The 24,508-nt window shown below is 36.9% G+C and overlaps 1 long non-coding RNA gene across 1 annotated transcript; it reads left to right on the plus strand.

The window, feature by feature from the left end:
• The first annotated feature begins 1,359 nt into the window (after positions 1-1,359).
• On the plus strand, positions 1,360-10,206 carry LOC121066235. The gene is made up of 3 exons (XR_005817608.1): positions 1,360-1,487; positions 9,334-9,430; positions 9,605-10,206. It is a non-coding gene; the product is annotated as an uncharacterized LOC121066235 (long non-coding RNA).
• Positions 10,207-24,508: the final 14,302 nt, after the last annotated feature.

Consider the following 24,508-nt stretch of genomic DNA (forward strand, 5'->3'; position numbering starts at 1 on the left):
ACACCCAAGAGTGCATCCTTACTTGTGCTGCCCGGGGCTGTTTCTTAGCCTGGCATGTACAAAAGGCTCCTTTCTGTGAATGGCTTCTGCACTTTGATGGGTTTTGTATAGTTAAATGAGTGCCATGGAATTATCCCCAGTGCTCTGCCTCTTCTGCTCAGTGGAGATGATCAAAAAATGTTCACAAAATGTAACTTCTTTTCATCAATGTGTTGAATTTTTGGAACATTTCAACTGGCTCCACTACTGAGTTCTCATCTGTTGTAATTTCTCCTCCTGGGCAGGAGAAAACCAAAAGGCCAGCCTTTGGACTGGGAGCCAATGGACTAATTTGTGTTTTCCAAATGTCGTGTGTTGCAAGACAAAGAGATTTTGTAATAATGCTGGACATCATATAGCCTTTATGAACAACCTCACTTATTACAGTTATTATTTCCAGAACTCATCTAGAGAATTAAAAGCTCTAGTTTGCTCTGTCTAAACAGAAACCTCACTGCTAGAGAAATGATCTTGTGAAACAGCTCCAAGCTCTTAGTTCCTATTTTTACCACCAAATTTGCCTGCAGCTGCCAGTTTGAATTACTTCCATCTTTTCTGTGCTTAGAACAACTAAGGGAGTAGAGAAAAGAAAAAAGAGGATCTGTAGAGATTTGCATTCTTTAGGAAGCAATAAGAATCTTCATCTCTGAAAGCTCGGTAAGTGCAGAACCAGAACGGACAGAACAATTGATTCTTTCCTACATTTGTCCTTGTTGGTTCCTCCCTTTTCCTCATGTAACCAATTGGCTCATAACCACTATAAATCCGTAGACTATCTAGGACAAAAATTCAAGTTAGTTTCCAGCAGTGATCTGACTCTTACACATCATTGATTTTTGCAGGGTTGAGGAGTTTGCAATTTGGAAAAAAACTTTCCACATCCTTATTTAAGAAAGCAGTGTTTGGTTTTATAAAACTAACAGTTATGCTTTTAATGTTTTATGTGATTAAGAAAATGTATAGCATAAAATGGCATGGGGCAAACCCTTTAGTTTTGATTTATAGAGTCTGATACATGTTGACCTCACTCTGTCTACAAAGCAAAGGAGTGTGTGGGTTTGTCTACTCTTATCACTTATATTACAGTGATCAGACTACTGTAATTTTTATCTGTTTCCTGAGAAACTGACAGTCTACTGTTTCTTGGTCTTTATCCTGTGTGATCCAAAAGACTGTGTTAAAATAATTGAGTGCCAATTGATAATTTGATGGTTGTATTTAAAAGAAGGTGCATTTCCTCCCTACTGCATTTTATTACATATGAGTGACAGTTTTTTTTTTCCTTTTTTTTTTTTTTCCCTAAGGAAAATACAATGGAATTTCAGGAGTTTTACAGCAAGTCTCTCTCAAGCTTGGTCATGTCATGCATTAAATTTGGTTCCTGCATTTTCCCAACTGTGCTACAGAAAGAGAACTGATTTAAGGTTCTCTCCCCTGATGCATTCACAGTAAGGATGTTCAATAACTGTGCTATTTTTTCTCCAAATTTCAGTCATGTGACTATCCTAAAAATAACTCTGCCTGTGATTTCTGGCTTTGTAGATTTGCTGTATTTTGGGGTAAGAAGAAGAAGATGAGCAGGGGCTTGCAGTAAAAACTGCTTATTAGAGGGTCTTTCTCATTAAGGCTGTGAAACCTCATATAAAGAAACAGATATTAATTGACAGAATTAACTTGAAATAATACTGTTTTTTACATTCTAATAGCATGTTCTACATTCAGACAGCTTGGGAAAAGTAGATATCTTCAGAATCCTTTGAACTTAATTTTTAATTACTTCTATTTTAAAGAGTTAAGTTTAGATGAAAGGTGGAATTAGGAGGCTATTTACCTCATGCATTTATCTTCTTTCTCTGGAGAATGGTGGTTAAAGCAAAAAACAGATTCTCCATCACCAAGGCAACAGGTTGACCTATGCCAATAATACAAACATGATGAAGTGCAAAGTATCATTTTAGCGAGGGGGGAGATCCTGGTAGTTTTACTAAATAAGGCACTGGAAGAAAATACTGTTAATGAGCCTTTTAAAATATGAAAGAAAAAAAAAAGGGCTGTATGATGTGTCCTTGGTAATTTAATGCAAAGGACACAAGGCACATCAGGCAATGGTGAAGAAGATAGAATAGCACCTGGTGGGAGACAGATTTACAAACCAATAGCCAAATGCTTTCAAATAGGGAGAATTCTGCTTTCTTAAGTTTCTGATGAACAGACCGTCAACCTGAGGCTTTGCATTTTGTCCGACCTGAGTTTTTACCATTAATTTAATAAAAGCTGAGATCAGTCAGAAGATAATCTGTACAAAATATGTTTTTGTTCTGCTCCCAATGAAGTTGATGGAAGACTACTGAGCTGATTTGGGAAGAATCTGTCTCCTTTTTTAGACAGAAGATTTGTTGACCCCCAGCACTTAGCTTTTCATAGGATACTGGCATCTAATGAGTAAAAATACAGGCAACAAATTTAATTTGTACTGTTGTGTTTCATATTCTCATGCAGTGTTGAGGAATCTTCTGGGGAAAAAATGCATGCTAAAGCTCTTGCACATGGCCAGTATAGTATAAAGGGGTCTCATTATGAATGAAAAGCATATCCATGCATATTTGTTTTGCTAGTTACCTTTGTATTTTTATACTGACATCCCCTCCTGGTGGATAATATCAATTTTCAAATAAAACTCCAGTGAGGATTTACCTAGAGAATATCTATTTATGCTATCCAGTGTTCCATAAGCAATACCCATGAATTTTGAATATTGTAAAAACTAAGGAAATGTATATCTATATACACATAAAACATGAAATACATTTGGTGTTGTAATTTCTCTGTTATCAATACCTGCCAGAGGTTATCTTGCATTACTTTATAACAGTTCTTGGTGAAAGTAACACAGCATTGTCATCAAAAGTGGCTTTAATTTCTGATGACCATTTATTTATGTGGAAGCTCAGCTGAGCAATGAATTGACTTTTTTTTTTTTTCCCTACTAAATGCATATTTTTTTTTCAAGTCTGGGATCTCAAGAGAGATAATTGTATGACAAAGCACTCTGCTGTTATGTATGATTGAAAAAGTGAACAGTAAATCCAGATTGTCTGCAAAAACTGGAGATCTCAGAAAGATAGTTGTGCTTAAAAGCCATTGGCATATTAATGCCGGATTTAGAGGCTTCATACGTGTAGGCTAGGAGGTGCTATTTTCACAAAGTAGAAACTGTACAAGAGCTAGCAATAGAAAGGCTAAGGAAAGGGAGTCTTTGTAACCTTCCCAAGGGAAGCAGAGAGAGAAAGCTGCATTGAGAACACCCTGCTTTTCTATTCTTCTTATTACTATCCTGTGTCATATTAATTTTCAACATAATTCTTAACATATTAGCCAGATTTTTCTGATCTGTTTTCTTTTCTTTGGCTAGCATTTCTGCCTCATAGTGTATTTAATACTAGTTCAGAATGTGTCATGCAATTTTATTATTTGAAGCTCTGCAAATAATCTAAAAAATCTTGAATGCTGTCCTTACAGAGAATACCATCACTGAAAGTCATACACCTAGGAGAAAACTGGTTGTAGGTGCTTGTTCATTACTGGTCAAAACCATTATGATATTGTAGAACTATTGCTCTGCTATCAAGAGCAAAAAATGCAAGAGCCAGTAATAAATCTTACATTTTTGTTTTAACAGCTTCCCAGTGGACAGGACAAGGAGGAGTTGTATTAAACTTACAGATGATTATTAAACTCCAAGCAAACACACCACTGTGTGCAGAAGAATTAGGGAACCATGCTGAAAGCCTATAAAAAATGCAATGCCTGATCTTGAGTGAAATAGGGAGACTAAATACATAGATGTGTGAGTAGAATATCCTGATCTGTGGTGATTATTTTTTGGAAGTATATTTAAACTCATTACTCTGTCCATAACTAACTAGTAAGGATTAGGAGCTTCCCAGTATAGGAGGCAGATATCTGATATAAGACTCTTTTCTGCATATCAGCATATTGCACAAAAATTTTTGCAGGATCCCTTCTCTGTCCCCTGGTGATCTGACCACTAGCAAATCCCTGGACTAAGTGCACTCTATGAGCTTCTGTGGAAATGCTTATGTTTATGTTGTGTTTGGAACCACATACATGGATATAGTTGTCCATTGTACAGGGAATGCTTTGGAGTTTGATGCCCAATGCTTACAGAGTGTTGGGTGCTTGGCCAGAAAGTTGCTGGAGATTTAAATTGAGCCATCATCCAGTTCTCACCTCAGACCCATTCCAGCCTTTCTTCTCCACTCCGTAGAAATGTTTCAGGTTTTTCAGAGACAGTTTCAGTACCCTGCACCTCTTGCTGTCTCAAAATGGGATTGGGTACATTCCTTTACCCCACAAATCATCCACAGGTCTTCCTTGAGGTAAGTCAGAGAACAGAGACAAATCATGTTGGGAACATGTCTTCACTCTCCTTCAGGTCACTGTGGACACTGATGCTAACAGCAGACCTGTGTTAACTGGGAGAGATGTGCAGGCATGCTCTGTCCTCAGGTTTCCTCCTCCCTCTTTTGCTTCGCACACTCATTAGCACTGCTTGCAGCCATACGTACAGTCTAAGAAGTGCAGAAGAGAACCGAGCACTGTTCCCTCTGTGCAGTTTTTGTCTGGCGCCAGTGTTAACTTTTTCATGTAGGTGTTCCTGATGCTGTTGTTCTGCCAGTGATCTGGGTTCCAAAAGGCTGGGCATACCTCGGGGTGCACATAACATCTGTGCAGATCGTGAGCACAACAGGAACCCTTCAGATCTGGGAACTGCCTGCTTAGTTTCTCCTGCCCTCCTCTCTAGCCTGACCCCAGTGCCAAAGATGGACTATGAAGTGTTGAAGTAAAACTGTCTTCTACTATATGCAAAAACAGTCATATCAGAAACAGTCGTTCATATATGATTTGTATGAATCATATTCTGTCTTACCCTGGGTAACTTTCTAGAATGTCCCCTAATCTGATTCTTGTTGGCATTATCGATTTATAAGTGGAGTTGGAGATTACAGAAAGAATCAGTTTTTGGAGTTGGGATACCTTCCACCTCTCCACTTTCCATATGATGGTATCATGCCATAGAAAGAGAAGGAAAGCTTTATGTAGAATTTGCATGAATGGTGAAACCTCCAGAGCCTGTTCTCACCTTGCAGGGTATGTTGGAGAGTTTAGCATATTGAAAACAGTGTGACTGATGATGAAGATGAAAGGCAGAGAAATGTAAGTGGTAATAAAGTAAATCAAAGCAGAGGTGAAGAGTGGAAGATGAAGGAAAGCAACTCAGAGGAGCCTGTGAGAACAGAAATATGTCCGTGCCTGTTCTGTACAGTCTGTAATATAAATGACTGTCTAGGGGCTGTTCAGAATGAGGGAGCACTATGAGAGAATTTGTAAATGAAGCTGTAAACAGAATAAAAATTGCAGTGCTGCAGCAGGATTGCAAAAGCAGTGTGAGATACATTATCTTTCATACAGGTTTCTTTCCTAATTACAAAATCAGCAGTTTAATAAATAGGGCCCCTTACTCAAGAAGCCTTGTAAAACCTATAAAAGGTCTGTAAAAGCTGTGCTAAATACAGGGATGACATGCTCCTTAGGAAGGTGGCAATGTACCACTGAGTTGTGAAGTGTGGATAGAACAGCACCATGAAAATACGTATTTGACTCCGGCTAAGAATAGGACTAGGACTACTAAGAAAATGGGGCTAGCAGGGTGCATAAGAACGGAAACCGAACAGCTCAAACAAGATGAATGGGTGCAGAGAGAACAGAAGATTCGTGGATGCCGTCACTTTTGTTCAGTTGCAACTCATGCTCAATCCACATTTCCTCAAGTGAATGCAAAAGGTACTGCAATAAAAACAGTAAATAAGGTTTTGGTGAGGCAAAAACATCCTGTATACATATGCAACAAATGAGACATATCCCAAAGAATAACTGTGTGACACTGGGACTGAGACTCTGGCAATAGCTGTATTTACCTCCTGTGTGCGTCTCCTTATAGCAATATCTGGTTACTCCTAGAAAGGGTAGGGAAAAAGCAATGTTGTGTTTTACTAGAGAGCTACTCTTAGGAAGTTCAGAGCTGCATTTCTGTAGTCACAGAACTGTAATGCATTGAAGAGGGGTGGGGAAAGAAGCCAGGATTTTGCCCAGCAGATATAAACATATGAAGTGCAAAAAGCAGATATAAAGTGTGAAAACATGTAAATTTCATTCTGAATTGATAAATCATTCTAGCGTAATCCCCCTTTCTGGTAGAAATACTGGGTAAAATGAGTGTCCAGAACCTGGAACTATGAACCTGAGTCTGCAAAGACTTCTTTCAAACCTGAGAATTCAGAGAAAACAGGAAATTTTGCTGGAGGCACAGAGAAGGATCTTTTGGGGTGTGATTTTCTGCCTGAAACCTTGGGTGAGGAGAGGACAATATTAGTAGTTACGTAAGTTCCCCAAGACTTTATCTCTGTCTGGGTGCTTGTGTCCTGCTTCATAGAAACTCCAGGTCCTACCATTTCTTTTTGAAATTTTCAGGGAATTTTATTTTGGGCTGAGGTCAGTTTCATAATAATATTAGATTTTCTGGAACTCAACTCTGTTTGGGGAAAACCCCTTCTAATTCTGGTCTGCCTCACTTCCTCTTTCAGTGATTAGTCAGGCCTATGTCATTACAGGTATTTAAGTACGTAGCCTCTAGCTAAGGGCCTAACTCTCACCAAAGTCAAAACTATTCTATTCTTTTATTCTATTAGTTTTTGGACTGCTGTTTTATTTTTATTTCATTTTATTTTACTTTATTTTATTTATTTATTTATTAGAGTTTCTGTGGTTGACAGTCTTGTTCTCCTTCTCCTAACCATGTCCATTTAAGTATCTGCTGAGCTGAAGATCCTGATGTCTGACCCTGTCTGCAAGGCTCTACAAATATTTTATGAGCTGTGCTTTGGCAGAGCAAAGGAGCTCTTTGTAACAGATAAATCCACAGACCTTGACCCTAAGTGATTTATCCCACTTCAGAGTGTAGAGAATGTATAATGTTTTAGTTCATGGTGTGTACATTTCTGCCAAAAGTTTCTGGTCATATGGAGTTCTAAAATGCATAACTTTGACCAAAATACATAGAATCCACCTTTTAAGCTAAATGCACAGGCAGGGAGAATCAAAACAGAACTTCCAAACATGTCCCAGTGTTTCTTGGACCTGAGTTCGAAAACTTTATTCTGTCTTGAATTAGTCTGTGAAATTAAAAATAGAATACACTGTACAAATTGTTGTCAGTCCTTGGCACCTGAGCATGTAATTCTAATCTCACAAATGACGTAATTGGTTTATAAAACCTGGTAGTGATGAAAGAGTTTAAGTGCTGGTCAAAAATACGTTAATAGATGACAGTGAAGGCAGGCTTCATTACTCTTTTTCTTTTTGCTCCAGCTTATCTATGACTTTATATAATTGGGTCATTGGGGTGCTTGCCAAACAGGCAATGAAGTGATCTCTGCTTGTTATCTTGCTGCTTTCTGTGGTAGATCTCAGTCAAAAAGGAGAACGGCCTATACTCGCTCCTTTCTTTTCCTTTTCTCCACTGTTGACACATAGGTTTAAGCATCTTTGTATCTGTTGATCTTATTCAGAAAACAAAGCTCTCCACATGCCCAACAAATCAGCCATAGTATGTGACTAATACAGATGTGCCTATCAGCTCTACAATTAAAAGGAAAAGTATAATACTGATGCCCCTTCCTAAATCTTGGCCATTCAGTCTACTAGTTGCACCACCTGACAAGCTCAGCATCTAGACATCTGAACACAGACCAGTGTTCTTCTACCTGGTTGGCTTTTGCAGTTCCCCACCACCTTCTCATAAAACGTTTTGTATAGGTCTGTCTTTAGCTTCTTCTCACATACTTCATTCCTTGCCTTCTACTCCTTCCATACTGTTGATTGTGGTAGGTCTACGTGAAGCTCACAGTCAGTTACCTGAAAAGTAGCTCAGTGAAAAACTACTGCCTAAACTATCTCTGAGCTATGCAAAAATATCAGCCCAGAAAACATTCCAATATTTTCGGTAACTGGTGAACTGAAATCCTCTCATTGTCCAGAAAGTTTGGAGCACTTTTTTTTTTTTTCTTTACACTTTATGGCTGAGTCATTCCAAGGGTGGAGTAATGGTAGTTCTGATAAAACAGTGGTTTAATGAGCTATATTGAAATTATACTTGCTTTGCAGATTGCTTGAATACATCAATTTACTAGCTTTTTCCTATGATTATGTGATTGTTGTATTTAAGCAAATTTAACTGATGTATGCTTTCCATTGTAATTTATTTGTGCTGGAGTCAAAATAAAAAAAGGAAATATTTAAAGATTATGTTCCTATATCATTACCCTTATCTAATGTGTCTTAATCAGTCTATTTGATTTTAGTGAATCTAAAGATGGTATTATTTAGCCCTCACCCAATCTTGTGTTCTGAAGTACACTGCTCGAGTTTGATGCTGTGGTATTATTTTTGTCATTAAGGATTGTCTTTTGCTGACTTGTCTTTAATGTAAGACCTCCATGCTTCTGACACATTTCTAATAAGAGCATGAGAAAAATCTGAATGAAAACTTCAGTGCAGCACTTGTTTGGAGAAACAGTAATTAAGATGGGGTTACATCTTATGACAGAGTACCCAATAACACTCTGACTAAAAATCTGAAATCTATTTTGTATACAGATGCTGAAAAATAGATGCTATTTTAGCAAAATAAGATTTCTCTCTCCAGACTGTGTTCAAGCAAGCTGTGATGAACATTTCCTTTGGTTGTAGCACTGTAAAGATTTACATTTGTTTTCCATTACTTCGATGGTGTTTTTAGTAAAGTAACTTTACCTCTGTCTTTTTCTAAAATTTTCAATAAATAATCCAAAAAAGTAGTAAAATCTGGATTAATTTATTAAAGATGAAGGAAGTTGTTTTGTGGTGTTGTTTTTTTTTTCTTTCCCATTTGATTTCCTTGAAGAGCACAGACATACACAATAGATAGAGACATATACAACACGGTTAACTAAGTTCAGCATTTGCCATTTAAGCTTTCTTCCTTTTGGAAGTTCAGCTATTTCAAAGAAAAGCTTAAATACAAAATCAAGTAGATTTGAAGCTATCATCTTGCATCTTCACAAGACCAGTTCACTTGATGACCATATCTACTATCAATCTGCTCTTGCTCATAAAAACTCCATCCCTCATGTCTGAATAACATGGGCACTTTGGTGTTTTTTTTATTTCTTGTAGTACTTACAAGCCTATTTGCCGTGCTTCTGCTAGCTAAGGATATCTGATGCTGAGGTGAATTCCAGCAAGATTGGGCTGAATGGATATCTGCCAATAAGTAAGAGTCAGACTTGGTGTTTCATTTATTATTCAGTGGATGGAATTCTTTCTTTTATAAATAGAAATTGTTTCTCTGCCAGAATTTAAGACTTGTCTATGCATGTTGTGAAAGATGAGTGGATTAGTTGGTTGGATTTTTTTTTCACATGCACTTCCCTCTCTTTTTCCTCAGAGCTCTGAAAATCTCAAAGGAAGATTTGATTTTTGCTACACAAATCAGGTATATGTGATGCGTGCCCTTTTTTACCTACAGATGGCACAACCAAAAGGGAGAATGGACTCTGTAGCGCAAGACAGGTGGGCATGGATGTCTGAAGAGTGGTTGTAGAAGAAGCTTTTATGTCTTCTGAGCACCGTCCTAGACATAATGTTGCATGCAGGTGGATAAAGGGCGTGGTTTGCTACAGGGACGTACCATCAGCAGTTTCTTACCTTTTAGTCAGAGTGGGGAAAGACTCTGAAGTTACATTTCTCTCCTGAGTTTTCCCTAGTAAATTTGCAGTATTTGTCTGTTCCTATAAAAGCTGAGAAAATAATTATCTTTTTTTTTTTTTTTTAAATTATTTTTGCCTGTTTAGATAAATGGCAGAAACTTTTGACCATAGTAGTAATGCTTTAAAAGAGTTGTGCAGTGCATCTGAAAAGTTTTTACACCCGCAAGAATAGGGGGTAAAAATCAACAATAGAGGTGATAAATGACATCTTCCACAGTTTGCAAGTCTGTAGACTTCCTCTTTTTCATTTCATCAATCTAGTGATGCAGACAGCAGTAAGGCTAAAATGAGGTTAGTTCTGAGATAGATTGAATCTGTCAGCATGCACTAAACTTTGGCAGGGTTCCATAACGGCCTGAAACTTGGTGAACTGCAATGAAGAAGCACTTTCATCGCTATGAACTAGACATGTCATCATGCTGACGCCTAGCATCCAGAAAAAAACCCTGAGCTTTTATGAGATACCACACCTGCTTCCAGTAATGAATGATATGTTACTTCCTAACTATTCTCTTAAACTGAGCTATGTTTATCTTTTACCTGACTCCATGATAACTTTGAAGCTTGGATTAAGAATCTTTTTAAAGAGTAATTCCTATTCACAGTACCACAGGCCGTGGTAGACAGTAATTACAACCCTACCAACTAAATAAATTTGTCCAGCAAATTTCACCAGTGGTTTACAATACTCGTACAACTGTATCATCCATCTGTAAGTATATCTGTAGAGTTTCTGGTTGTCTCTTTAAGTTAATCAGCGTGAATTTGGTTGAAAGCATACAAAGCACTTATACTGGAATGATCTCTACTATCATGTGGGCAGCTTGTTTCGTTAAATAGAGAATAGAATGGGATTTGTTGTTTGCTAATTTGGAACAAATGCCACTGTGTCATGTCACCTTATATTGCAGCACAGAACAGTATATCCTGGCAAAATGCAACATTGGTTCTGGTTTGGCATCCAAGGAAAATTATTTTCTTCCAAGCTAAATATCTACATTTAATTTACAGTGGTTAAAACTGATCAGATTCAACTGTAGAGAGTCAGGATCAATAAGGGCATAACAAATAAACACGCTTTGAGCTCATCAGCAGGTATTCTAATTCATCAGTGCCTTTAAGGATTTTTACTGATCTTCGTTAAAATCTATTTTCATAGGAGCAACATTAAGAAAGATTGCCACATAAAACATAACTGCAGGAAATTGCTATTAACAGCAGGTCTAATAAGATGCAATATGGAAAATTCTTACAATCATTTGCAAAGTCTTGAAAGCAGGAAAACGGGCATGGAATAGATTTGTAGGTTATTAAACTAAATCACAGATCACATAGGTAATTTCCTTTTTGTTTTTCTTTGTTTTCCTTTCAAGGAAACATAGGAGTTTTTTTTAACGACTTTTTTTTTTTTTCATTCTGCTTGCAGAATGTCTATCAGAGGTTGTCCATAAATAGAGTTTATGTGTGCTACTGAAACATATACTACTACTAATATATATACATGCTTGTTTGAATATATGAATGATTTAAAATCACAATTTAATGGTGGCTCAGCTCTCTTCCTCTGTTTTTGTACTAAAATGAATTTTAGTATACTTTCTCAGGTCCTGCTTCCTGCTAGCTCTGTAATAATACAGAGTTTGTTTTTTTTTTTTTTTTTTTTAATGAAGTCCCTCTTAGGTAGTTTTAGTCTTTTTCAAGAGCTGCAGGGAGAAATGCTTTTGGTAGTGTGTCTGAATTAGCAGAGTGCAACAAAATTCAAACCAGGTGTACGAGGCTGCATCACCAGTCACTTCCCTGCAGTTGCTGCTTTACACATCTGATCTTAATTTGATCCTTTTAGTCTGTAAAACTGTGCTGTAAATTCACAGCTGGATATTTCATGAGAATCTCAGCATTGCATTTGCTTTTCCTTTCCAACACTAGAAACACAAAAAAGACAAAAATGAGTGAAAAAATGTAAGGTCATGACAGAAACTTTATAATCTTCAGCTCGATTTAGTTCTACAAACAGGCTAAGGATTAAAAAAAAATGTGTCTTTTTGTATGGTAGTACAAATTCACATATCCTTTGTCCTTACTATCTTTTTTTTTTTTCTTTTTTCTTTTTCTTTTTTAATATGGAATAGGGAAATTTCAAAATATATCCAGTCCTCTGTTCTACAAACGGCAATTCCGTGCTCCTTGCTGTTCAGGTCAGTTGGCTGCAATGCACTAAATGCTGATGTTGGCCTCAGGAGAGCTCAGTGAACTCTTCTGTTTCAGTTTGTTACCTGCAGATCCTGTTAGAAGGGATTACTACAGTCAACACATCTTCAAAGATAGGTCTACCTAAAAATATCCATAACTGTTTTCGAACAGTTTTTGAGTCTTCTCATGTTCAGTGACATAACTTATAGCAGCATACTGCAGATGATGTAAAATCACTGAAAGATTTTTTATTTTTTAATTTTATTTTTTTCCCCAGGGGAAATCAGCTTTAGAAAGCTTCATAGATGGTTACTGTTCTGAGAAGCATTCTGAATAGGATGTTCCTATTTTCAGTTTTTCCTAGTGGTTTATCATCAAACCAGAGATTTTCAGATATCTCTCACCTAGTCTTAATTAAATGACATAAGGGACCTGTAAATTTGAATTCATTAATGAAAAAGTGGACAAATTGCTTTGTTTCTCCACTGCTCTGAAAAAGATCTCTGTGATCTTTGCTACATGAAATTGCATTTCTGAACATGATATGAAAGAAACAACTTTTCGACCCCAATTAAAAATGCTCTTCAGTTTAAATTCCCACATATTTTGCTCAAACAAATTTTGGGCATATCTTTTCAAGTTTATGGGGCTCAACTGTTGCTTAATGTTTTCTCTTGCCTTTTTTTTTTTTTTTTATATACTAATAGCAGTGTGAACCTTTGGCTTTGATTACAGGGGAATTAGGACATTAGGCAGAATCTATATAGTACCACTCCATGTGAGTCTGTGAGATGTTAAGGGAGCATTAATGTCTGTTCAGCATCTTCTTTGCTGTAATTGTGCTAGAGACTTGTCTGTTTTCCAGGTGGGACATTAAACTTAATGCTGCCATTGGCAGTGCTCAAAGTCCATGTCTCAAGGAGATATATATTTGTGAACATGTTTCTGAGCTTATATTTTCAGTTTATCAACTGTACAGAGACACGTAGAAAAAGTTCTTGTAAGAGATAATCCCCTAGAAATTCTAGATTTGTGGAATCCTGTCTGATCTGAAGCCCGACTCTTGCTACTGCTTCTGACCAACCACCAAGCTTTGCCTCAGTGGACTTTAAGGCTCGTATTTCTCATCATGCTTGTGTATGTGGGGAAAGTTTAAGTTTCTCTTTCAGTTGCTATGAAATTACTGACCATGGTTTCAGTTCTTAAGATAAGCTGTTTTAGGGAAACTAAACCCTTAAAATATCTCTAAAATGTTGCATTGGCAAGCTTTTGAAATAGTAAACTGAATTCTGTGGCTGCTTTCAATATTTGGGCAATCTGTAGTGTGCCCTGGGGTCCAACGTAGGTTGGGAATGTTGAAAAAATTCAGACTCTTGTTTCAACCCAACCAGCAGGGCTATGTTACTGCAACAAAGAGGGGCAGCCTGGCTTTTTTAATGATGTGAAGTTGGGAAGCACACAGAGCTAGAGCTTTAAGAGTTCCCACATCCTGTAGTGTATGTGTATTTACCATGGACCAGACTTTCCAGATGTTGAACCTGTCTCCATGTCGTGGTGTGGTCTCAGTTGTTGAATCTCAGATATGTCAAATCCTTCTGATCCTGAGAAGTGACTAAGCACTTTTCCTACTTAGCTTTGGCAGCTCCTCTAACTCTAAGACCACTTTCTGACACAGTTGTTGTGGCAGCAGGACCTTATAATGTCATTATACAGACTTTATAACTAGTACCACAGCCCTCATCCTTATTGCGTTTGCTATCTTCTCACTGGAAAATCCTGATTCGGTTTTAGACCTGAAGCAAGGTAGCTATTACATGGTTTTTTTTTTTTTTTTTTTTTTTTTTTTAAGTGTCTGTAGTCTAAACCTGAGGGTTTTGGTTACACATTGGTTTCTGTTATCTGTGCATACAGTTCCATACAGGAAGTGCCAGACTGGGGCAAGCTCTTCCTCTTCGTTAGTGTCTTGGCAGATATTCAAAATTAATTGTTTTGCCCATATGAGGGCTAATGCCTTAACTAGAATGGAACAGCTTAGTAGGTTGTCTTGGGTTGCTCCAGTGTAATTTCCTAGATAATGTTAAAGTGTCAAGCTTCAGCTTCAAAATGAACTCCTTAAGCCATCCTGATGATTTAAGTAGAAATGTAACATGCCATTCACAAAACTAAGGTGGAACACTAAAGCAAGAGACAAAAATTACAAAGATATAGAAACCTGTTGCTTCAGATATTGAAAGATAGACTGATGGAGAACTAGAAAATATACAGAAGAAATCATTTTGAATGACAGTGCTAGGTGACCAAATAATATTTTCTACCTCTGACTTGTGGAAACATAAATATCTCCATATATACAAGTAACCTAATGCCATTGTCCTGAACATAAACTTATGAACTGCTCAGCAAAGTTGAGATTTTGCATCTGGCTGTTCGGGGGGGTGAAGGTGGGTTATAACAGTACTTTGAACTTATAAATCATATTTCACCCTAATATTTATACACAGCTTGTTTTTCAAAAAGGTTTTCTAAAAAGAAGAAAAAATAAAAGAAAAAAATGCTCTGGGTAAAAGGAACTAAGCTGTACATTTAAAAGAGTTGGCCATCTCATAAGCTGGTTTAAATCAGGGTAATTCCATGGATTTGTAGCAGCTGGGCAGCTGGCCCAGAGATTTGTCTAATCTGAGACCGAAGCCCTGATAGATAAGGAATTCCCATCAAAGCTTTTGAAGCTCATGTTCTTTTTTTAATTATGAGACATCTGCAAAAATAGGCTGGAGAAAGATGAATGGTTTATATCTCTTCCTAATTATAATCTATTTTCCTCTGTTGAATCTACTTTTTAAGGACCTTCTACATCTATTTCTCATTTGTTAGCTAGCACACACAAAAATCTACAAAACAAAAGAGTAAAATGTGTGTATTCTTGCATTGGGGCCCCTCAAAAAGGACACAAGCATAACTATGTTACAAGGAGCTTGTAATGCCGTACATTCAGCTGAAGAATTTGGTTCATGCTCTTTTCTTTCTGCTAGCCCTCATTTACAGATGCATATTTAAATTTTTATTCTACTCTCTTTTCCTTCTTCTTGTAGTCATGGTCTCTCTGAACTGTGGAAATAGCATAACTCCTACAGAATCAATTTCTTCTGTATTTTGGATCACAGAGTGTTTGAATAACTCTGAAATGACAATGTAATTTATAATGGCACTTAAGGGTCAAATGCTGGATTTATGTAGCAGTTAAGTGAGAATTTTCATATGTTGTAATACACAAATACACAAGACAAATAGCAGTGTGTGTGTGTGTGTGTGTAGCAAAACATTGAAAATCAAAGATAAAAGCAAAAAGCTCCAGACACTATTTCTTTCCTCCAAGATGCTGAATTCCCACAATGGGAGAGATGTTAAAAGTGTTTGGAATTAAAATGACCTAAGTGAAAGAGAATAGCAATTGATTCATAGCAGTTTTGAAATGACACAGGGATATGCAGATTTCTTAAAAGCTTAGAAATATTGTTAGAGACATTTTTAAATTGTTTTCAAGCAATTGTTTCTCTTTGTTACCTTTCTGCACACAGCTATATCTTAATATTGAGATTTATATATTAAAATACATAAATGCATAAATAAAATAAATAATACATAAATACATAAAAATACATAAAATACATAAATATATGAATGGCTGTTCCACAAAGTAATAAAAATCGTATTTTTCCGCGCAGAGTAACTGCTATGGAAAGCCTAAATATTGCATCCAATGAAGCTAGCAGAATTCTCACAATTTTTTTCTTTTGGCTTAGACTTACAGTTTACAGACATGCATGTTTTATGACACTGAGTCAAGAACTGGGACAACTGAGGAATAGATACACATCTGTTCTGCCACCCTTGTTACAGCTGGAGATCATGGTATTCTGAGTCTGCCTAAACTCATCTTTAAGCTCTGACCTTGTAAGAATTTAAACATATGCTTGATTTGACATGTGTGAACACTAGACAAGTCAATGGGATGGCTTACAGTATGCAAAGGTAAATAGGTATGTAAGTGTTCTCAACAATATGCTCCTTGTAAAGGAATATCTTCATCTTGTTTCATGGAGCAGGTGATAGAATGAACTCTGGTATGTTAATGTTCCAGTCACTGTTCTAGACAGAAAGTTGCAATATATCTCTGGCCACTGAGAAATATTTGTGTAATACGATGGAAAATGGGATGTATTGATTATAGGAAAAGGGACAGAAGGAGTGAATTGCCATAGGCACATGTGGAGGAACTGGTGAGTAAGTTTTAAGTGCTTGAGAAGTTCTGGGCAGCTGATGTTTGAATAATTTTTGAGAGATTTGCTATAGCATGTGTCAGCCTCTGACACATTTTATCTTGGAGCAATGTCAGAGAAGGATGTCTTGAAAGAAAATTTAGCTGCAGTGATTAAATGAATCATTCAGCTAACATAAAAGCAGGTACCGGGAGATTTAGCACAGCACTGAAACACAATGAAAAGGAATTCATAAAAAGGCAAGGAATTCTACTTGTAATCTACCACTAAAATTATGTTTGGAAAATGCTTATTTGTGACCCTTACTGGCCTACTAATATGATTAAAAATGTTAGGAACATAATTACAGATTGGTACTTTATACGTTACAACTGTTGGTTGACTGAAGAAGCAAGAGAAGTTCCACTTGTATGGGTACAAATCCTCCTTGAGAATAATTCTGCAAGCTTTCGTGTGAAAAGCATTAAGGAATTAAGGCTTTTTTTTTTTTTTTTTTTTTTTTTTAATGAAGGCATATTTTCTTCATCCATATTACTGGTAGCACAAAACTTTTAACGAGAAAGTTGGAAATGAAATATTTCATTGAAGCTTATCTTTGTCTTCACAGATCTTTTTACACTCACTACTACTCTGTAAAGTTCCTTGGCAGCTCATTTTCTGATTCCTTGTCTCTAGTGAAATTCCAGGAAGCTGCTTGCCCTCCAACAACCTGCTCTCACTTAGTAGAGTAAGATGCTCATTCCCTTATGCTTGCTATAAGGGAATAGGTAGAAGAATGGGCTCTTTTATGTGCTCTTTCATCCTTTCCTGTGACTGAATTTCATTAACTCCTACACTGTTAGAGTTACTGTTTTGTATCTGCTTCATTGTTAAATCTGTGCAATAAAAAGCCTCTTTAATTAAGATCTTTTATTTAGAAGTCTTTTCCAATATTAGGAAAGATAAGGTGTTGTAATCAGCTCTTCACCAGATTTGAAAGCTTTCTGTCAAACTGAAATTCTCTTAAATAAGAGAACTGCTCAGTAGCACATTAGGGGTAACGTTATACAAATTGTCATAAAGGCATCAATCAACAGATCAGCCTTCGTCCATGTATTTTTTTAATGGACAGACTGCACATGGCCCTAGAAACCTCAATTTCTCAGCTAGAATTATTTCAAACAGTGTTTGGGTTTAGACCACTAGTGAGAACTAAAACCAGGGTGTAGCAGAGTTGGCTAAGTATAGTAAGGGGTAGGAGAGAGGAGACAATTGTACCTAGCAGAGAAAGAAGCAGATGTGTCTATTTTCTGAGTAGTTCCCAAGAACTTCCTAGAGATGTCCAGGTCAAGCCAGTGCATTGCCTGATTTCTGCAAATGCTGAACGGTTATGTATAGCTTCAGATGGTCTTTGGCTGCCAGTGTCTGTTCACTCATACTTGTTACTCAGTTACTTACCTTTTATATTGTATGGGCAAATCATGCATGCAGTTGTACCTCTTGTGTAGGTTAGACAACCTTCTGCCTACAATTCACAGGATGGTATTTAGTTGTTACCTGGGAGGTTCCAAGTGGAAAGTGGAAGACTTAATACAAACAGAGAACAAGGAAGACTAGCAATTTAAGATGCAGTGCAAAGAAAAACATAAACACACTTTGCCATTTTATCAGATGGTTCTGGTCAATTCTTGTATCCACCACTGTGACAGCCAGTGGGTGTAGTATCCGATATGGTGGTCTGCTCAGGCAGAAAACTAAGCAGTGCTCATGGGTTGAAGTCTAGGTGTCACAGAGTGTTTTCTAGTAAGGGTGGGAGTTGATTCAAAACAAGCAATGTACATTTTACTTTTCCAGTGTGGATGGGAGGTAGTCTGCATTCAGGAGCAGGGGATAAGTGAGGCAGTGTGGATTTGCTGCTGTTCTCATAGCTTAACCTAGCTAGAGTTTGTATTGTTGCAATGTAGATAATGGCATGGCCCATATGAAGTCAGTTGAGCTGCATATAGTTTATATATACTTGTTGAGAGTGTGGTCCTTAAAATTCCATTGTAATAGCCACAACTTGTTTGAGGTTCTTTTATATAAAATACTAATACCTAGATTTAAACCTGGAAATTACTTTATTTTGAATCTGCATTTTGAAAGAGGGTATTTTGCTAATTCTGCATGGTTTTACCAAAGCTCTTCTGTTGATATTTCTAGGTATCTAATAAAACTGCTTTGTTTTCTTGCTCCTCTCCTCTCCCCTCCTCTCCCCTCCTCTCCCCTCCTCTCCCCTCCTCTCCCCTCCTCTCCCCTCCTCTCCCCTCCTCTCCTCTCCTCTCCTCTCCTCTCCTCTCCTCTCCTCTCCTCTCCTCTCCTCTCCTCTCCTCTCCTCTCCTCTCCTCTCCTCTCCTCTCCTCTCCTCTCCTCTCCTCTCCTCTCCTCTCCTCTCCTCTCCTCTCCTCTCCTCTCCTCTCCTCTCCTCCCCTCCCCTCCCCTCCCCTCCCCTTCCCCCCCTCCCTCCCCTTCCCTCCCCTCCCCTTTCCTCCCCTCCCCTTCCCTCCCCTCCCCTTCCCCTTCCCCTCCCCCTCCCCCTCCCCTTTTTTTTTTTCAATTGAGTATGACTTTAAGTCATTTCATATATTTGATCTCTACTTTTCGTGAAAATTTTATCTTGCCTTCTTAGACATTGGTAGCTATAGTAGTGATTTATATCATTAAGACCTGTTGCTATAACAATGACTGTCAGTTTCACCAGAGATAACATTACTCTAGAAACAACATGAATCTTAGAGAAATGTCATTAATCTCCAGTGGAGAGAGATCTATCACCAGGATAAGGATCTAACTGTTGTCCCATTTTAACCAAGTTTAATGCAGGTATAATGTCATTATTTTAGTGGAATTACTTGTATTTTACATTAGGCCTGCCTTAAGTTGTACATGGTTAAAATTTCATATAATTCTTTCCTAGCATCCTAGCATGACCTCTACCATTAATAGGTTAAATTCTGAGGTTCTTAACTTAGCCAAAAAACACAGCTGTTAATGGGCATTTCCCTGATTAACTTTACTCCGAAATTTTTCTTATTAGGAAAATCAGTCTAGATAGTCAATAATCTCTCTCTCTCTCTTTTTTTTTGTTTCTTTTTTTTTTGTGTGTGTATGTATGAGATCCAATATGCAAAAACAATACGCAAAAATACAAAAACTTATTTCTTCTTTTAGAGTGCAGATAGATGTTGGCTTACTTTTTGAACTAGAATTACTGTTTGATGTGGTTTTCATTAAAAGAGTTACACTGTTTAAAAACATATGTCATAGAAGACTGTTGTCAAATCTTTAAAGTGGTTTCAGCAGGTCATCTGTAGAAAGGAAAGATAGGTGTGGAGGTCATTGTGCGGGTCATCCCTCTCTAGGGGGAATAGAAGACAGCATCCACAAGAAAATGTTAAAATAACAAGTTAAAAATGACCACAATTTGGGACTACATTAATGTACAAGATTCTTTATTTTTAATGGGAAATATGTAAACAAAAACTAAGTGTTACATTACCACAGAAGCGTATTTGGCAGACTTCAACATAAAAGTCTTTTGGACTAAAGAAGGATAATGCCTTCTGTTTTGCCTTTTTTTTTTTTTTAATATTTTTTTAAGTCTGAGGTACCAGTTTGCATCATCTAATTCAATATTAAGAGTTCTGAAAACACTGAAAAAATTTTCAACTTAACTAGAACACTTTTTTTTGCTGTTTCATATCTTGTGATTAACTTATGTTTATTGGAATAATAAAATATTCATTTCAATTATATTTTCTTCCAAAAATAATGTATTAGTATTGAGGAATTATCTTTTTAACTACTAAGGCAAAGTGAAGCATTTAAAGTCTCAACTATTTGTTACACTGGTCAGAGACTTCTCTGAAAGACTGTGCAGTAGGTTGTTCCATATCAGAAGACTGTCAGAGTTTATTCTTTGTGGTTTTATGCCATGGAGACATATAAGAATGGCCTGGAGAGAACAACAGCAGTATGGCCACTGACATTTGGACACATAAGTCCCCTTCCACTTCACTGGAGTTGCACACCATGCTACATTTCAGGCAAGACATCCTGCTATTCCCAGGGTGATAAAAATACATAGAAATCACTTGCATGCTCTTGTGCAACACATCGTCCTTGTACATTCTGTGTATGAAAGACATTCTTGTCTTGTCACTAATGTGCAACAAGTACCTCCCACAGCCAGTTCCCTTACTAAGAAGGGTTTCCAAGGTACTACCCCAGGTGATCAGATTATTAGAGGACAATCAGAATAATTTATAATTCCTGTAGTCCAGTCCTGTGCAAGTAGCATATAGGTTCCTTGGAGAAAACTGTGGCTGGATCTATTCTGTTGGTACTGCACTGAAAATGACACAGAGACAGTAATATGAATGGAAATCAGACATATATCTCTTTTTCTCTTACAATCCCTGTTACTAAGAAGCAGCTATCCGTTCATACTTTTTCCTATTCACACAATCAAGAGAAGGAATGACAAAAAGTACCATAAATTATAGGTCAAAAATATATATTTTCAGTCCGTTCATAATCTCAAAACCTCAGAACCAGAAATGATAGGAAGTATGAATTTAAATCATTATCTGGCCAATGATAGGTACCTTCCAAGCCATGTGCTCTGCTCTGTAAGGATTAAAGTGTATTGTCTCAAGATGAATCTATGACTAATTTTCTTCTTTAATGGACAACAAACTCTGAAGTCTATGGGGAGTTGCAGTACTCAAATGTAATATGACTAAAGTGCTGTTTAATGCTTATTCTGACAAAGGAGTGTGTCAGTGACATTCTTAATGCTTTTGTTAAAACTACTGCTGTCTCTGTGAGAGATTCTATGTTTTATAAATCATCTGTTGCCCAACAGATGCTATTGCCTTTTATTTTTCTGTTGACTTTATGGCAGCAGAATTGGCAATTTTTACAGGCTGACTCAGGGTCAAGCTCTAGATTCCGTGTAGTGTCTATCTGCAGGTAGAGTCAACTGCCCTGCCGTATTAGCAAACAGCCTGGGCATTCATAGTAAGTCCAGAACATCCTGACAGCCAGCTCTGCTTGCAAATGTACCTGTGAATATTTTACAAGTTTTCAATGAGCCTATTAGGAAAATACAAAAAGGAGATAGATTCTGTTTTGGACATAGCATCCAAAAAGAGCAGTCCAAGGATGTTCATTTCTTTGATACTGCCTGAACAAGTTCTTCTGTTCTGAAGAGGAAATAGCTTGTTAAAGCACAATTCTAAAAGGCAATGATTTAGCTTGATTTTCACACAGAAAAGGTCTGTAGTGGATCATACCAGATGTATCAAGTTCATCTCTTGTTAAATAGAAAATGATGAGCCCAGATTAATTTTTCTTTCCCAGGTACTTTGAGGTTTGTTGCTCCATTTGACAGTTAAAACAGACACCATTGCTAGGAGAAAAGATAAGTGAAACATCAGGGCATTAGCCTATTTTTGCCATTATTAATATTTGTATTGCAACCTTGATCAATCTACTTTTTTTTTATCATTATTATTGTTTTTTTTTTTCCTCTTCATTCTGGCCAAGAATCATAAACTATAATTTAGTTTATATATAGCCTATATGCATACGTTAGCTGTAATTTATAACTTAGCTGAAGTGATTCTCATTGTTACTGCATCTACCTCTCTGTGTATCTGCTCATTTGCTAGTGACCGGCCGCAGTTAGATGACCAAAATGGGATTTACAATGGGCATTTTGCTGATGAAGTGAGCTATCACCACTAATCCAGTCCTAGTTTATGCTTTGTGATGGAAGGATGGCTTGTGTATATTATTTATGAATAAAATACAGTGACAGAAAAGGAACCAGAAACACGAGTTCTGTATGCTTTTTGTGCCAATTCTAAATTCTTTACAATGATTGTATGTAGGTTCATGATGTCTTGTAATTATGTTGGCAGTAGCTGAGACACCAGTTGTTAGATTGCTAAAGGAAAAAGGAAAAGTGTTAGATTCTTTTAAAATTCCAGTAATTGCCATATTTAGAATAACAAGTGTAATAGCTCTCATTTTAAGTATCAGTACAACGGTACTGAAATCACAGAAATAATTCTGGCCTTATACCATTATAGCTGAAATGAGAATACAGCTTCCATTATCATGCAATACTATGAAGTTTTATGAACCTAATTTTGTTTCTCTTGAAAGATCTCTTTCTTCTTTCAGGAAAACAGGTAATCAGTGCAATGATACTGGTAAAAAAGGTATTTGAGATGTAAGGCACTCGTCCAGTGGACTATGGCAGATTCACTGAAATTCATATATTAAGTGACACTGTGCAATTTATGTACAGCATTCCAAAGAATAATATATAATTCTCTGTTAGCAGGAAGTAGTAATTTATCTGCTCAGATTGTATTATGTCCAAATGAAAAGTCTGCTTGGAAACTGTTGTTTAGTTATTATGTATAAACTCAGACATCTATATATATGTTGTTAAAATCAGAATCATTATATGTATACTTGCATTGTGTCATATCATTCCTTCTCTCACCCCACAGCAGAATTATTTTTGTCACATTTACCAAATTTAGACTGCTTTCTTCATTGCTGTTGGTCTGAAGAATTGTGGAATTTTATCAGTGGCTTCAGCCAGTCAAATGAAAATCATCTTGAATTAAAATGCTACCTTAATGTCCTACTAGCTGTTCTGGTGTTAAGTGCTGCAGTGCTTCAGGACATTTAAAAAGGGCTCTTATGAGAAGCCTTCAGCTCCTTCATGTTAACAACCTATATTTATATTTGTATGTGAAACATATTTTTCAGTTTTCAGTAAATCAAAGAAGCATCACTAGTTCAGTCTTTCTTTAACATGGACGTAAACACTTGCCTAGCAATTATTTATGTATTTTCCCCTTTGTGTGGCTGCATCGTATAATTTGCAGCTGTTGTCTGAACAAGACCAAAGTGAAATCTTTCTCTTTTGCAGGCAGCTTGTGCTCATTTCACCATGACAAAAAGACAATATTCTGAAACCCCATCTGGTTTCATCTAAGATAGCCTTGTTTATACTTGTTGTCTTCTATCAGAGGTTTTCTGTACTTAGGTAAGACTGTATGGAGTATAATAACAAATAAATGAAGAGCTTTAGCAATATTTCAGGAGGTATTCTCTTCAAATGAATTTCTTCATTTGGAAGAATTTTAAGGAGCTTGAGAAGATTCCTGTGGTTCTTTGTGTTGCACTGCATGTTAAAGCTCTTTCCTCCTCATGGTCTCTGTGGTTTTATCTGGAAGGAGTTAAATTGGTAAGTGTTCAACTTCAGTTTGAAACATATTATTTGTATTTGTTGTGTTCAGGTGGGCACAGCTCTCTCTTCTTGAAAAGTTTGTCCAGCCATACACCAAAGTAGTTCAGTAAAACAATAGGCAAATTATATTTACATGATATTGTACTAAGTGCAAGCAAGAGTGACTGGGTTATCCAGAAGAATCTACCAAGATAACAAAGTGAGAGTTGGGTTTTCTACTTGTTGACATACCCTTTAAAACTTCTGTGTGTATTTCAGTCTCAGGTGGTTGATTGTGATCCTTCCCTCATCAAGGTAAAAAGGCACTTCTGAAAGAATACTTTGTCCACCCCTCTTAGGACAGGATGAATTACCTTCCATCTTCAAGTTAGGAGAGAGGTCTCAGGATTTTTGGTGAGGAGAGAGGCCTCTCTCTTTTTTTTTTTTTTTTTTTTTTTTTGTTGAGGAGCTTAAACCAGGCCTGTAATATTTAAGTAGTTAACAACGTAAGAAATGAACTTTTACACTGAAGGTCAAGGCCACTTGTATAAACTTAGTCTATTCCTTGTTCCGTTACAAAACTTTTAGTACACTGTGTGGGGACCTTCCATTTGCCATGGGTCAGTGACCTTGTTTTGGTAAGGATCAGCCAGATGTAGAGGCTGGTGCAAATCTTTACTTAGGATGCACAGTAGATACAGATATGAATAGTGAAGAAATCTATCAGTGCAAAGGCACTGATAAGAAAGTGTCTGTGTCTGACATTTGCATATTCCAGAAATTCACCTTTACCACAAAATAAAGTTATTTGAGATAATTTACTTCCCAGTAAAATAATTAAA

This window comes from Cygnus olor, chromosome 2 (assembly GCF_009769625.2).
Source record: "Cygnus olor isolate bCygOlo1 chromosome 2, bCygOlo1.pri.v2, whole genome shotgun sequence".
Lineage (NCBI taxonomy): Eukaryota > Metazoa > Chordata > Aves > Anseriformes > Anatidae > Cygnus > Cygnus olor.